General features: G+C 43.4%; 1 protein-coding gene and 1 long non-coding RNA gene across 8 annotated transcripts in view; one reads left to right on the plus strand and one right to left on the minus strand.

Moving 5' to 3' along the window:
• LOC310753124 overlaps positions 1-15,146 on the minus strand; it is a 163,967-nt gene that overhangs the window by 18,032 nt on the left and 130,789 nt on the right. The gene's annotated exons all lie outside the window — the stretch shown is intronic.
• Positions 3,411-15,146, plus strand: part of RFX3 (regulatory factor X3) — a 108,464-nt gene continuing 96,728 nt past the window's right edge. For 2 of the 7 annotated variants that reach the window (XM_083593218.1, XM_083593219.1), the window contains exon 1: positions 3,411-3,765. The gene's annotated coding sequence lies outside the window, so the exon portion shown is untranslated. The remainder of the gene's footprint in view (positions 3,766-15,146) is intronic. The other 5 variants (XM_083593222.1, XM_083593223.1, XM_083593220.1 and 2 more) reach the window with 3 other exon arrangements.

Consider the following 15,146-nt stretch of genomic DNA (forward strand, 5'->3'; position numbering starts at 1 on the left):
ATTTCAAGAGTTAATTGTATGCACTGCTAGAAATTATAACATTTTAATATTTTAATATTAAATATTTTAATATTAAAGCTTTTATCTCAATTTCTGTTTGCCTTGCTGAAACTACAAACATGAATTTGTTCTTAAAATTTATATATTTCCTTCCCTGGCTACTTGCCTCAAAAGTTCAAGAGAACCACAAAATTGGAAGGAAAACATAGTTATATCCAAAGTTAGCCCTGCTAACTCATAAGCCCTGTTATACCCATTTAAATTAATGGACATGACTAACTTTGGTCCATTAACTTAGATACAACCCTTAATGCTTAAATTCCCTTTACGGTCATGTATTTCCTGTATTGCTGCAATGGTACTAATGATATGAAAGGCTTCTTTTTGCAGTTAAGGGTTTGCACTCAGGTTTACTGAAATGATGAAATAACTTCTCAGCTAAGAGCTACAGCAAGAGAACAACTGGATTAAGTTGTAGGGCACCTGCATGCAGGCTCAAATCCCAGGTAAGGCAGGAAGCCTGGAGAGTGAACAACCCTGAGCTAAATGGAAAAATGGTCTGACGCAGTATAAGACCTATGTACATTTTTTTTGAGACCCAGGCACAACTTCCTGGCTTTAAGTACACATTAATTTCCACAGGTGAAATGTCCATTTCCTTGACAGTCTGGTGTGTATTTAATATTCTGCAACTCCTTTCGGGTCACAGAGGATCACACATGATATATTTGGTTAGGTGTGATGACATGGAGAATAGGTTGCATATGTATGTACCAACAATACGCAAAAATAGATTAAAAGACAATGGCAATTCAACTGAAAAAGGACAGGTAGAATCAGAAACTTAGTGGGGAAAATGGCAAAAATATATGTATATCCTCATAATTTCAGGAAAAATCTGGTGGGAGTGGGGCAGAATCACTGCAGTTTCCTGAAGGCAACATCTGTGCACCACGTGGAGTGCTGTCCCTATGCAGTTGGTGCTGATCTTCCCAGGCAGAGGAGGCCAGCTCAGCTCCAGGCAGACACTTCTTGGGAGCCTCAGAGTCTGCTTATCTAGTTTTATGCAATGCAGAGAGAAATGCTCCCCCCCCACTGCCTTCGTATTTGCTATTGGGGAGTGATGTCCGAGCTGTAAGGGCCAAGGAGATCTAGTGGGAAATCAACAAATGGGCAGATGTCTAGATTGCGTTTTTAGAGGGGAACAGGAATTGAGTCAGATGAGAAGACTGGAGCACAGTATAAAATCAAGGCATCAATCAAGGCACCCTGTTTACAACTTCTTTATTAAAGAGCTACTCCAGCTTGCTTGCTTTTTTGAGGACTGTATATTGCAGGAGTATCCAACTGAGGCGAGAAAATTCTGCCAGATTTGGTTAGGACACCAGACTGGTTCCTTGTAGACATGCTGCACTGTGGAGGCTTCTACAGACATGGCGGTTTCTCTTTTTGCGTGGCAGAATGAGTTTTGTTTTAGAAGTGTCTATGCGCCACTTCAGCACAAAGATGCCCGGGTCTCCTTACACATTAACGCAAACCTCTACTGTATAACCCAATGGCCAAGGGTCTTGGCTGAGCTTCTTCTCAGGTGTTTGCCACACAACAACATCACACCCTCGAAGTCCCAAGTTTTCAGATCTGGAACAGCTCCCCACTTGGGGTCCTCTACCCACAATCAAAAGGAGAAATAGTGGGACCTTGGTTCTTGAACTTGATCTGTTCTGGGAGTCCGTTTGATTCCCAATACCATTCGAAAACCAAGGTGCAGCTTCCGATTGGCTGCAGGAGCTTCCCGCACTAAAGCGGAAGCCATGTTGGACATTCGGCTTCCGAAAAACGTTTGGAAACCAGAACACTCACTTCCGGGGTTGCGGCATTTGGGAGCCGATTTGTTTGGCAACTAAAGTGTTGGGGAACCAAGGTACCGCTGTCCTGCTGCCCATGCTACCCCCCGGGGGGGCCCTTTGCCAGGGCCACAGGAGGAAGCTCATGGGGAGCTGCAAGGGCTCCTCTGGGCCTGGGAGGAGCCCCACTCTGGGCTGGCCAGGGAGGCTGGCAGGGGCAGCGGGGCCTATGGAAGCTGGGGCCCGTCTCCTGCCCCGGCTGCCCAAGGGACATAGCTGTCAACTTTTCCTTTTTTTTGCGTGAAATTCCCTTATTCCAGTGCTGTTTCCCACTGCTATCCCGGATTGTTAGAAATCCCGTAGACTGTCCCCGGGACAGGTGAGGCTCCTGATCCCTTATTTTTGAGGCTGCTGATCCCTTATTTTCAAATCTGAAAGTTGACAGCTATGATCACAAGGCGCAGCCAGGATATGCTAAGGGGGCAGAACCTCCCTTAGTTAAGCAAATTTTATTTCCTGGATGGCAGCTGCCTCTCTTGGCTATGCCCATGCATCTGATATTGGAGCATCTGGTTCTTCCTGCCTAAGCGCACAACCTTGCATTTGTCCCGTGGTATTATCCCATTATTCCGTAGTAGCCATGCAGTTTTTGGTAACAGGAAGCCCCAAATTCAGAGTGGAAACCTTCCATAGCTGTCAACCTTCCCTTTTTTTTGCGTGAAATTCCCTTATTCCAGTGCTGTTTCCCACTGCTATCCCGGATTGTTAGATATCTCGTAGACTGTCCCCGGGACAGGTGAGGCTCCTGATCCCTTATTTTCAAATCTGGAAGTTGACAGCTATGCCGAGGGGGCCCTTCCCGAAGAGAACCCTTCTGCACTGCAGATCCCAGAGACCTCTCTCCGCCGGGGACCCTTCTCTCTTGCCGCCCCCCCCCCAATGACGGGGCCCCAGAGGCCTCTCACCCCGTTCCTCCGACCGGGGGCCTCTTGCCATTGGGTGGGGAAAGGGGAGAAGGCCGCTCCCCTCCCCCCCGCCAGGCCGGCCTTCTTCCCTTAGAGGGACGAGCCAGGCGCCCCCTCCGCCCCACCTGGAAGGGGCTCCGTCCCCTCCTCCCCCACGTCCCCGAGGGAGCGCGCGCGGACGGAGCGGCGAGGCGCGAACTTGGCGCTTCTCCTCCTCCTCCTGCCGGCCGGGCGCCTCCCGCCTCAGCCGCGCCGCCGCACATCCGGGCCCCGCCGTCGCCCTGGCCTCGCTCTTGCCTCCTCCCGAGCCCCGCTAGGCCGGAAGTGACGACGGCCAGGTTTCCCCCACGCGGGCGGGAGCGAGGCGTCGCGTGCCCCTCCCTGCTCGCGCGCTCGGAGAGCGGGGGGGGGGGAGAGTGTGGGGCGTCCGCGCGCGCCGAGGAGGAGGCGGCCGGGCGGGCCGAGTGCGCCAAGCGCCGCGCGGGCCAACGGTCTCCCTTCGGGTGCCTGACTCGCGCACGCGCGGTGATGCGCCGACCGAACCCCCTCCCCCCGCGCGCGTCTCTGGCCCGGGAGTGGGCGGCGGGCTGTCCGTCAGGGTCTTGGCGCCGCCCCTTCCGGCGCGCGAGGCTGGGCCGGCGCCTGCTGGTCTCCTCCCTCTCTGTGTCTCTCTCCCTTTTGTGAGTTATAGCAACGGTTGCCTTGAGAGCCAGGCGCCATAGTCACCGTAGTCCTGGCGACTGTTACCCACCAACAACAACGGCTCCGCTCCGACTCCGCCGCCGCCGCCGCCGCCGCCGCCGCCGCCGCCTCCTCCTCCTCCCGCCGCGGCTCCTCCTCACCCCCGTCCTCCTCCTCCTCCTCGCCCCGCGGCGCCTCAGCCTCGCCCACCACCACCGCCACCACAGCCAGCGGCCACAGCAGCGGCGGCGCCCCGGCAGCCCCCCTCAGCCCAGGTGAATATGCCGCTCGCGCCCCCCCTCCCTCGCCCCCTCCCTTTCCCGGCCTGGCTCTACCCGGGGAGGGGGGGGGGAGCGAAGGCCGGCTGCCCCGCGAGAGCGACGCGCGCGTGGAAGAGAAATCCCCGCGGCGGCGCCCCCCCCCCCCGCCCGGCCTGCTTGGCGTCCTCCTCGCGGCGGCGCCCCCTCCCCCCGCGGAGGAGTTTGGAGGGGGGAAGGGAGGGGGCGCCGGGGGGGGCAGAGCTTTTTGTTTGCTTCGACCTGCCGGTTCGGTGTGGGGGTTTTTTTTGCGGGGGGGGGGAAGTAAGGTCACAAACTAAACAACTCTGCGTGGGGTTTGCAAATAATAATAATAATAATAATCATTGGCGGCAATGCAGGAAAAAAAACACCCTTTTGGTACTTGCCTGCTGTTTGCCCTGCCGAGATCCTCGGGAGCTGCGATGGTGGTGTCGCGGGGGGAGTCAGGTGCAGCGGCGGGCGGTCCGCATCTCCCTCCGGTTCTCGCTGCGCTCTCGCTTCGGATTCAGCAGCCCAGATCCCCCTCTCTCTCGGAACTCGCGTGCGGGCCTCGGGCTCCTGTCGGGGTTGCGAGGCTCTGGGTGAACTTTTCTCTCCTGATCCTCCTCCTCCTCCCCTCGCTGCCTCTTTAACCTCTTCTGGGCTTTGGGGGGAGCAGGTTGCTCCTGTCCCTTGGTCATTGGCATGCAAACAACCCTCCTTGTGCTGCAAATCACTCTCCTGCTTTAAACACCTCGCTACATAAACACAGGTTTAGTGGGAGAAATCTTGCAGAAATTCAGTTTTTGCATGCTCGAGTTTTAATCCAAATTGGCTGCCTGTGCGTAACTTGGCTATACTGTAGCTTGCCCACCTGGAGTGTGCCTGTGGCTGGTAGAGAATCTGCATTTTATGTTTTATTAACTGGTGCTTTGGGATTAGAGGGCACTCATGTAAAGAAATTAAATTTCATTTTATTTATGAGACTTATTAAACATGGGCATGAATTAAAGAGGGGGGAAAACATGTACCTAGAAATTTTATTTATTTAATTAATGTAGTTTTTAGTGGTCTCTTACTGTTTTTACTTGCGACTTTTTAATTCCCCCAAATTCTGAAACTGATCAACCATAAAGAATTATGAATCTTCTGAACTTGAAATATCTGTGTATTTAATCATTTTCTTGTTGTTAGTTAAGATCTGCAGATTAGTACTTAGAGCATATGGTAATCACTTTTTCTTTATGGACAAAAGGTAACATTTGTGATGCCTCTTCCTCAGTGGGACTGCTTGTTGATGTTCAGTTACTTTGCACCTGACCCCACTCCCTTTCTTAATATAGCCCCAAATCACCTTTCAATGAGTAGTCATTGGAGTCAATGTATTATTTAGACTATAAGTGTCTGTACCTGCGTGTATGCTCAATTTAACTCAGTTAAATAGGACTTACTTCTGTGTAAACATGCATAGGATTGATCTGCATGGATACTAATGACATGAAAAGTCTTGTTACTTCACTGCTTTTAATTATTATGATTTTTGGAGAGGTGCTAATGTTTCCTAACTGGAGTCCTGTAAATTTTGTTAATTCTTTATAAAGAAGCCTAATTTATTTGTTAATAATTGTTATTCCTCACATTTGTGAAACCTGCATGGAACTGGTTGTTGTTTGTAGCAGTGCCAACAGAAAGATATTGATTTATTTGACAGAGCAACCCCTGAAGAATGTGGCAGTGTCTATTATTCCTTGAATTGTCAAGTGCAGAGCAGATTAGGTTAGATAATTGATGCTTTGGTAAAGCTGGGACTATTTTCTGAATTGAGATTTGTGTGCCACATAGTTTTATTCCATAAACATATCTTACACCTTCTATACTAAAGGTACATGATAATTCAGTGAAGATTGAACAGGAGAAACAATACATCATTCTCCTATTATACATTAACATGTGAATATTGAATACAATTGTTTTGTTTGTGCAGAAGATAAAGCCACTTCAGAATATAGTTTACCTGTTTATAGTCTTTCAGGGTGACAGTGATTTTCTTCATTCCTCCTATTGGTTGCATCCACCTTTTGTCTTATTTTAGACGTTTATAGCTAGGAAATGGATCTGATGATTGTCTTCTCTCTAGCACATTTAATACAACAGTGCAGTCCTTGATCAGCGAGATTAGTCTTCCAAAGGCAGAAAGCAATAGGGTAGGATATTTGTCTAGTCTGGAAAGTTTAGTTACATACCTTATGATCTGATAGTTCAAGGAGGGAACCCTTTCCCCACCCACTACAATTCCCCAACTAATCAGATTAGGGTTGTTTTTTGGGGGGAGGGGGAGGGAATGGAATATTTGTGTCTTCTAATGACAGGTTCAGTAGCCATTCTTGTTACTGATACTTCGGTTCACAAATGTTGCTAAATTACTCTTAGCCATATATAATTCCTGTGGTATCACTGTTAGGTATAAGATACCAGAATTGGTGCTCTGATACTTACTGAGTTGATCCCTAGGAGGCAGAGTAGATTTGTTTGCCTGCTCAAGACTCAAATCTATGGCATTGTGAATCAGAAATGCCCTTTCCTCCTATGATTTTTTAAAAAGGGAACCTTCTTCCTTGACACCCCCCCCCCCATGACCAGCATACCCCTGAGTGTGTATCAATTTTAATTTATTTATCTTGTGTATTTATAAAACAAATTAGTTTTTGTTCTTCCTGTGCTTCTTGAGATACTGTGTACAGTTTTTGTTCTATCCTATCCCAAGAGCTAAGGGCATTTCATGAGATGGTAGTTCAAAAGACAAGCATCTGAACATATATTAAATCCATGTTTTTGTTCTTATTCCAATTTCCTAACTAAAGAGAGCTGCAGCTTCCAACCAAATTTAGTACTCCCACCAATGGCCTACTTTTCCTTCCTTATCTGATGCTTGCACCTATTTGAGGGTATAAATACCCCCCTTTCCAAGAGAAGTGTAATGTTTACCCACTATTATAGCAAAGATCCATGTTTTTATTTACTGCCATGTTTGTATACTACATGGTTGTGATATGGATGTCTACATGTTATTAAGTAGAACTGAAACTGAAGGCGTGTCAGCACCCCCATAATTCAGCCTGGACACTGAGGTCCAGCGCTGAGGGCCTTCTGGTGGTTCCCTCACTGCGAGAAGCCAAGTTACAGGAAACCAGGCAGAGGGCCTTCTTGGTAATGGCACCTGCCCTGTGGAATGCCCTCCCACCAGATGTCAAAGAGAAGAACAACTACCAGACTTTTAGAAGACATCTGAAGGCATCCCTGTTTAGGGAAGCTTTTAATGTTTAACAAACTACTGTATTTTAATATTTTGTTGGAAGCCTCCCAGGGTGGCTGGGGAAACCCAGCCAGATGAGCGTGGTTTAAATAATAAATTATTAATATTATTATAAAACTGGAGAAACTCTTCTGGGGCTGCATAGCCAATGTTCAGTTACTAGGAATTGCACATAAGGGTGCATTTGTATAGTCTCACATGTAGGCATATCCCCTACCCCCTCTTACATATGTATTATACATACATGCACACAAGTACATTCCCTCTCTTTTGTACTCTTTATCATGTGTATACATCTGACATGCAAGCAGTTCTTGCCCTTTCTTTAGCATTGCTTAGCACCTGATTTTCGCATACAGTTAACACTGTATTCAAGTAATCCTTGGCTTGCTGTGGAATTCTGTGGAGGGGAGCAGCATCACTTTCCCTTGGTTCAGCTTGAATGGAGAAGGCTGACAGAAAGTGGATAGTTTACGGAAGTGCCTCACACTAAAGAGGAACCACTGCATCCATATGGGTCACCAGCTGTAACTTCAAACCTTGGGGGAAACAGTTGAATCTTGCTTACTCAGAGAGTGATTGCTCTTCCCATGTAAGGAATACTCAACGTTTCCCTCAAACCTCAGCTCTGCAATTGCTGGTTAGGACTTCACTTGGGTGGAAGGGGTGTGTGTGTGTGTGTGCGTGTGTGTGCTGCAGCAGCAGCAGAAGCAAAAAGTTGCTTCTCCTTTGTGTAGGCCAAGGTCATTGAAGCGGACACGGAGCAATGGATCCAAACTACAAGAAAGAAGATTCCACCTAAACATTAGGAAGAACTTCCTGACAGTAAGAGCTGTTCGACAGTGGAATTTGCTGCCAAGGAGTGTGGTGGAGTCTCCTTCTTTGGAGGTCTTTAAGCAGAGGCTTGACAACCATATGTCAGGAGTGCTCTGATGGTGTTTCCTGCTTGGCAGGGGGTTGGACTCGATGGCCCTTGTGGTCTCTTCCAACTCTATGATTCTATGATTCCCATATCTTGTTAGCCTCTTCTTAGCTCTTCACCTGTGCTGGAGCCTGCTGGAAGTGATACAGTCCCCTTCCACAGGATACAAAATAGCTACTCCAATACACATTGTACAGTGGTACCTCGCAAGACGAATGCCTCGCAAGACGAATGCCTCGCAAGACAAAAGGGTTTTTCGGTTTTTGCATTGCTTCGCAAGACGATTTTCCCTATGGGCTTGCTTCGCAAGACGAAAACGTCTTGCGAGTTTGTTCCCTCTTTTCTTAAAGCCGCTTGAAGAGATGCAGTTGCGACGGACCGTGCTTCGCAAGACGAAAAACATCGCAAGACGAAAAGACTCGCGGAACGAATTAATTTCGTCTTGCGAGGCACCACTGTAATTATGATTTGGGTCTTGGTTGTCACCATCTACAAGAAGGAAGCTGTAGGGGTGGTGGACTTGTAGCTCTGCCGTTATTGGACTCCAGCTGCCTTCAGGCCCAGTCAGTGGCAGTAGCTAGGAATGCTGAGTGGTGGAGTCCAGTTAGTAGTATCTGTTGGGCCAGTGAAAGTGGAAGACCTTTCTCCTGGCTTCCTATACTGTTTTCACTTGCTCCTTCTCCTGGAAGCCTAATGGAGATAAGTTCCTGCAGCATGTAGACCTGTCCTGTGGTGTGGAAGAAAGAGCCATAAAACAACTGTGGGATGGGAATGCACCATGAGACATCTGCAATAGGACAAAATAAGTGGGGTCTGGTTTTTATGGGACAGTCACTTCTGAATAATTTAAGAGACAAGTCATACATTCATTGCAGGAATGTGACAGCCCTTGTGTAAGCCGCTTAAAATCACTTTTATGATTTAAATAAATAATTTTGATTAAATAATAATATTCATTAGATTATCATTCTGAAAAGAAATAGGATAAACTATACTTTGAGCATTTCAAAAATAAAAATGTCCAACTTAGAAATCTCCAAGAGGATTGTTTAAGCTGTCCAAGTATCTTACTCCATCGTTGAATAGTTTTTGATGTTTTTCTCCAGACGCCTAACTTAAATTTATCTTGCTGTAGTCTTGTTATTTCTTTGTTAATGTTTATATTGTGAATGTGCTATTTGTGAGATCATGCATCTAGAAAGGCAGCAAGTTGCAGGTACATTTCTGATATGATCATGGTGTCTGTAAAGAAACCCTTTAGCATAATTGTGGAGTGGCACTATTTAAAACTCTGTTCTAGGGGTGAGAAATGCTCTGTGTGCAGTTGCATACATCAGGGGTGTAGTATTTTGTCTTTATGGATGAGAATGGAAAATCCCTCTCTGTGTGAAGCTCTGTACCACTACCATGATGCCTAAAGGTACATTGGACCGCAGATTGGTTACTGATCTCTCATAAGTGAGTTTGATTTTTGGGAGCTGCTCGTTTGGGCAGGAAAAAGAATGTTAGTAGGCATTTTAGGCCTTCTTGTTGAGAAACTATATGAACATTTAGTGCCTGATTATGCTGATTCTGTTATTGCCCCCCCCCCCATTTCTTTTGCAAGTACTATTTAACACATTGTTTTCTACTTACTTTTAAAAAATTGTTCCTGTATATTCATTATACTTTTGTATATTCCTAATGACTTATCCAGCAGAATAGCAGATGTTATGCTAGCCGGTCCTGACAAGAACAGTTGGTATTTTTAAAAATACGTGCAGCCTAGAGTACATAGCTGAAAAAGTGTGATTAAGGATGGATTTAAATTCATCTGGTGTTATAACCTCATTAAAACTTTGGATTTTAGGCACTGGTGCTCTCTTCATGTTCACAATATTTTAAATGGATTTTTCCATGTGGTATAAATAAAAAGCAAGGTAGGAGTCTTAAAAGCCTGATCCTAAAGATTTGTTGTAAATTGGAGCATAGGATAGACTAATACTTAATTGTTCCAGCACCACCCAACTAATGTATAACTGGCTTGCAGAACTGCATACTCAAGCACTAAAGTAAGAATATTCTCCTATAATTTGCTGTTTTTAAATTATCTTTTACTTGACAATGATTATGAGAGAAAGTTTACATTATTATCCTATCTGCTATGTCTTTGGATTCACATGGCCACTTAATTCTAGAACACTGCTATTTTGTGAAGTCAATACAGTCTAGTGAATAACTGACATGTATTAATGTGAAAAGCCAATGCAAGTTGTGCATGCATACATTTTAAAGTTTGCTGAGCTTACATTGGGTTGAACATGCATCAGACCTATGGTAGAAAAAGTTACTTGCTTTGTCACCTAAGATGAGTAGGAATTTTCTGCATGTTGGGGTGCTTTTGTAAATTAGAGGTTATCCCCAAAAATTTATATTTTTCACAGGCTTTGGAGGGAATATGATCATCATTCTTGTTGTTGGTTTCTGTGTGTTTTAGATAATTCTCTTTTTGTTAAATGTGATAGGGTTTTTAAATTGTATATGTTAGTTGCCTAGAGACATTTTGTATTGGGTAACAAATCAGTTATACAGTAATTAGTAATAAGAGATAAATTTTCTCCATCAGTGGTCAACCAGCATTCCCAAGGCAGTTTACAAAATCTTCCTCTTAACCACCTCCTACAGCTCTCGGTGTGCATCAGATATTTTGCATGAGTATGTTTGCGTATAGTAAATGTAAGTGTTATTTGTGGGCTATGACTTGCAAAGCTAGTGAAATGATTGACAAGGTATGTGGCTCTCGGCTAAAGATGGCTAAAAGTCACCTTGAGCCTCAGAAAAAAGTCGTCATGTAAATGCCAAGTTATACATTTTCAAAAAGGATTAACAGTGTGATTGAATTACCGGAAATGTTAGCGTTTTGTTAAATACAAGGTGCTACTCAAAAAGGTAGAATAAAATAGAATAATATTGTATAATATACACGCCTGAGAGCACTCGTTATAGGCCAGGGAGAGGCATCAAACAGCACCCTACCATTATGAAACCTTAAGGTAACCACTTTAAATAAAGATGATTCGTCTTAGTCACATTAAATTTGGCATAAATAGTCTATGTGGTGGACTTTATAAGGTTCAAAAAATCTTTTGAAACTGTTCATGATGCAACAGTTTAATGTTTATCATCTGAAGTGCTGCCCTGTTTGTTATCATTTTTTGCTCCTGTAACGTGCCTTCTACCATTTCTACTGGATTAAATAGTATGTATGTATGTATGTATGTATGTATGTATAAATAAATAAATAAATAAATCTAGAAAATTGAAGGGATTTTAACTTTCCTTGTTTGATGAAACAGTCATGGTCATTATAATCCAACATTGTACAAATCTGGAGCAGATATGGGAGGGTGGAAGGGGAAGTACTGTTGTGCTGGCAGAGGTCCATTCTGCTTGTGCAAGGATGCTGCTGGAATACAACCTGTGTTCATAACAATATGATATTTTAGTTAAGACTCGAATTTCAGTTTTAAATCAACCAATTAAGTAAATGCAAGGTATATTGCTACATATGCTTAGGGCCAGATTGACTCTTCTTGAGTAAAATCTGTTCTCAAAAGAACACTGACTGCCACCATACTGAGGAGGTGTAAAGCTAATGAAACTAGGAGGATGTTGAAAGAGGGGGAGTGAGTGGGATTGTATGTGTGCAACAGATTGATTGTGAAGTACTCGGCTCTACGTGTGGGGATTGTGCTAAGTGCCTGTAGGAGGTTGGACTGACAATGAATGGACTCAAACAAGTCCAAGAGATCTTGATAGCTAAATAAAGATACCAACTTGGTCTTCATCTAGTAAATGATGATGGTGATGATGATAATAATTATTATAATACTTTATTTTTTGTACCCCACCCATCTAACTGGGTTCCTTTAGCCACTCTGAGTAGCTTCCAACAAGGTATACATTGCATGTTAATTTGGGCTGCGGTTTATATACATACTTGCCTTCTGAGTAGACATGTCGGAGAGAGTGAGTGTGCCATGGCTAAACACAGAACTGAACTGCCATTGTCTGAATAATCACTTTTGGTAGTTCATTGTTAGACCTACCCCTTCCTGCTCCCTCCTTCTTCTTCTTTTTTAAAAAAACAAACAATAGAGTTATGGACTCAAAATCAGAAGAGGTAAGAAAGTTAAAAATTTAATCATGCACCAAAAGAAGGAAAAAGAGAAAGAAAGAAATTATTATTTTACGTGCCTAATCTTAACTTCTGCAACATGTAAAGAGTAAACACACCTATTGTGCTTGCTTACAGTTTAGCTTCCCTGCATACATGTTCTGCCTTGGACTTCCATCCTAAATTGTTTTTCTCTGCAGTTGGCGCACGTAAAAGGAGCCAGTGCTATATCTGTGCTTAATATCCTTTTAAATTCTAAATTCTGATAATCGTAACTTCTTTCCTAGATACAGAACACAGTTCTATCAATGTTTAACAACAAATTGTTTTGCTGTATAAATTCCAAATTTTAATTTTGACAGCCAGTCCCTTGCAAACCTTATTTTAGTCTCCCAGATGCAACTTTGTACATGTTTACCTACAAGTTAAACCAGCAAAGTGATTAACTAATATACTCTTATCAAAACATCAAACTTGTTATGCTTATAAATTCTAAGAATTTATTTATTTTAAACTGAGCCAACTTGTTACATAGTCCAGTCCTGTGCATGTTTGGTATGACATCTGCAAAATCGTAACCTAAGGACTTGACCCCTTCTGGAAGGGTCCCCCACTTGACTTTGAAGTCCACCAAGTGGCCCACATCCCATCTCTAATGTTCCTAAACTTTAAAGTAACTTGAATCATTATTCTACTTGGTAAGTTCTAAGCTTTGGAAGGATCATGCGTAAAAACATGCTAAGAGCAGGTCACCTTTGTCAAACTATCAGTGTCAGCAGCTGAAATTTAGTAAAAGTTTTAATGAATTCTCAGGCTGTTATATAACACCTCTCAATTTTGATATTTGCTGTGGTTTTCATTCCCTTTTCAATCTGCCACCAGAGGGTCAACATTTCACAATGTTACTTTAGAAACTCAAAATAAGGCTGGTAAGATTCACCTGTTCCACTCTTAACTTTTGTGGAATCATGAAAGTATAAAGTCTACTATTCTAGAACTATCTGTGACTGAATTTGAATGTCTTGGAAGTTATATAGGCTGTTTGTGCTGCTTTTCCTGGAAATCTTACAATTCCTGTAGTCTGCTACCATAGACTTGATCTTTAAAAGTTCTCAATTGCTGTAGAGTTGCAGTATTTGATTACAGTCACAAGTGAGTTCTTCTGGTTCATCATTAGGAAGTGAAAATTGAATTGTGTGAACTGGGAGAAGTAATTCTGAAGAGGGAAATTATATATACATGTCTCTGAGTTAAAACACGGGAGGCTAGAACTATTTAGATCACTGCTTTGTGGTGGAACAGAGTGAATGTTAGCCTCCCTCCCTGCCAAAATACAATGAAATATTCTAGATTGCGCGGGAGGGAAAGCTAGTGTGGTATAGAAATAACATGGGAAATTAGGGTTCAGATCCTCACTCAGCTATGAAGCTCACTGGGTGACATTAGGTCATTCATTGTCTCTTAGCCTAATCTACTTCACATGGTTATGAGGATTAAAAGGGGAGGGGAAGAGAATCAAATATGTCCCCTTAGCTTCTTGAAGGAAAGGTGGATGAAATAAAAAAATAAAAATCCTGGTCCAAAATAATTTGCTAATATAATACAAACACATTCACATATGGTTATAATCTCTGAAAATTTAAAACATGACCCTCATTGGCTCGGCTGAGCTATAATGATCTCTTCTCTTGTGTATCCAACTTCACAGTTTCCTGTGAGGTCTGAACTGGGAAACTAGTTTAAAGGCTTTCAGAAAGGTAGGATACCAAACTGGGATCATTTTCCCCCTCCCTTGTCTCAGCTGGGATAGCTCAGCTGGTAGAGTAAGAGACTCTTAATCTCAGTGTCCTGGGTTCAAGCCCCACGTTGTGCAAAAGATGACTGCATTGCAGGGGGGAGGGTGAAGTAGATGACCCTTGTGGTCCCTTTCAGCTCTACAGTTCTATGATTTTATCACATCTTGTGTTCAAATAATTGTGGTATCTCCCGTTTCAAGTGTTTGTGTCCTGTGTGTGCGGAGAGGGCAAGGTGGAGGAATGAACCCGAAAGCCCAAGACCTGATTGCCTACAGTAGGTGTGGGAGACCTCTGACCTTGGGGGCTACATGTGGTCCTCAGCTTCATTTTAAATGGTCCCCAGAGCTATCAGACTCCGGTTCCTTTCTCATCCTTGCATCCCTGTTGTGTTCTGAATTCCGCAGCCTTCTATTAAAGGGGGAAGAAATGAAGCCGTCATTTAATTCTGGTGAACAACTAGCAGAACATCTTTTTAATACTTTTTTTTTCCAAAAAATAGTTTTAATTATGAACTAATGGAATGATTCCTTCAAATAAATCACACAACTCTGGCTCTGACCAACCACTGGTGTGTTGCCCCCAGAATATCTCCAAGGGAATGTGGCAGAAAAGTTCCCTACATGTTTGAGGATAGGGAAAGAAATATTATCTAAGACCTACAGTACATGTGATAGAAAGCAGACTTTTCAAAATGGAGAAAATGTTAAAATAAGGGCTCTTCTCTGATATGGATAATTGGTAGCTTTGAAGATCAATATTAAAATAGTTCTTTTTCCACTTTCAATTTGCCATTGCCATATTTTAACTGTGGAGTTACGATCAGAAATGAGTTTTAACAGCAGCAGACTGATATGAAACAAACAAAAAGAACAAGCTTTTAAAGTATTTAAGATACTTATTTTCAATGCTAATTTTGAGGGAAATTGTCTTGCATTTAATTTGACAAGTTATAAATTAATCAGAAATATTTATGGAACTAAAACAAACTTTCAAACTGACTATTAAGAAGATAGCATGCTGCTGTTGTTGGTTTTTTTAAAGCTGGGTTCTTTGCCAGAGGAATAAAGGCTTACTTTAAGTACCCCAAAGTGCATTTTTTAATTATGAATGATGCTATTCATCTTATCTAAGAATAAAGGGAGAAAACTGCATGTTTACGTTCAAAAGTAATGTTTTCCCAACATGTACATT

The sequence above is a fragment of the Podarcis filfolensis genome (assembly GCF_964270895.1).
Source record: "Podarcis filfolensis genome assembly, chromosome: 17".
Classification (NCBI taxonomy): Eukaryota; Metazoa; Chordata; class Lepidosauria; order Squamata; family Lacertidae; genus Podarcis; species Podarcis filfolensis.